Source organism: Stegastes partitus, unplaced genomic scaffold (assembly GCF_000690725.1).
Source record: "Stegastes partitus isolate 25-593 unplaced genomic scaffold, Stegastes_partitus-1.0.2 Scaffold860, whole genome shotgun sequence".
Taxonomy (NCBI): Eukaryota; Metazoa; Chordata; class Actinopteri; family Pomacentridae; genus Stegastes; species Stegastes partitus.
Window position 1 is genome coordinate 255,602 of NW_007578591.1, and position 1,322 is coordinate 256,923.

General features: G+C 39.8%; 1 long non-coding RNA gene across 1 annotated transcript in view; it reads right to left on the reverse strand.

The window, feature by feature from the left end:
- Positions 1–78: 78 nt before the first annotated feature.
- Positions 79–1,322, reverse strand: part of LOC103365661 (uncharacterized) — a 4,346-nt gene continuing 3,102 nt past the window's right edge. The window contains exons 2-3 of the long non-coding RNA XR_520628.1: positions 1,015–1,122; positions 79–861 (exon numbers count right to left, since the gene is read on the reverse strand). This is a non-coding gene — a long non-coding RNA (uncharacterized LOC103365661). The remainder of the gene's footprint in view (positions 862–1,014; positions 1,123–1,322) is intronic.

Genomic DNA, 1,322 nt, shown 5'->3' on the forward strand with positions numbered 1-1,322 from the left:
CCTTAAATGCTGAGTTTTACTCCTTTCTTTACTATTGTCTTCATTTCTACAGTTGTATCCACACATAAGTGACAGTAGTACCATGTAATTATTTTATTATTACTTTCATTATACAACAAAATCACACTAAGCTGCAGACTGGATTATTAAATGCTGACAGATTTTGAAAACAAAAGTTGACACCATATGATATGTACACTTACACTTAAATGTGTTGTTGTCTGGATTGAATTCAGCAGTGATGAAAGAGAAATGTTTTGAACAACACACTGACCACAGTGTGTTCTCTGTTCTGGGATCACAGGTGGCACTGTGGGCATCTGGATGTTTAATCACTGTTCAAATGTGGTTGTGCTCTGAACAGTTTACAAGAAGTCAATCTTTCCTCCTTGATTATTTCTAATTAAATCACACTCTGATTCCACTTTCATCAACAGCCAGTAAAGTGACAAATAAAAAGAGCCAGACTGTTCCACCTGTGATCACTGTATACAAAACCTTTGCTGGATCAGAGCTCCACAGTGGTACAGATTCAGAAAACACTCACAGAACGTTCATGTGGGAATTAATAGTGAGCTACTAAGCTATGACAAGAATGAAACCAGGACAGAAAGTCACTATTTTCTCACCCAGGAAGGCACGTGACAAATCACAGCAGGTAAAACGTGACGTGAGTTTAAGATGCAGAACTTCACATTTCAACCATCACAACAGAGTTCTCTGGATATTCGGTGGTTTGTGCGACAGCAGGGGCTTCAGCTTTCTTGCATTTCTTTCTCTTGCAGGTGAAAAAGACGTAAATCGCAGCTACCGACAGAATGAACACTCCTGCTTGCAAACCACATACGAGCAGAGACTGATCTGTTCAGAGACACAGAAATCACATGTCAAGTTAGAGCCATGACAGGAGAGTTTCCACTTATTGTACCATGGCTCAATTCTGCTGAGTCACACTTTGATTGAAGGATGTGGTATTAATGGAGGGTTTAATTGACATGACGCTAGTATCCTTACTCATGGTAGGGGCACTTGGTGGTTGAAAACACACGTTCCTATTGGATTCATGCACCCACTTTGACATTTGTGTTCCACTGGACGAGGTGCAGTGACTGAATATGAGGCCTATGAACAAACAGATGATTTATTAATAAATGTAAACAGTGATAATAGTCATCAGTATCATCATTATCAAGTATCTTTTTCTTCATATTCTTGCTCACCACAGACACCACTGACGTGATTCCTGACAGAACAGGCCAGATATCCTGAGATGTCTGCATTCAGAGTGATGTTTTCAGCTTCAGTATTTCCAGAGAGGAGTT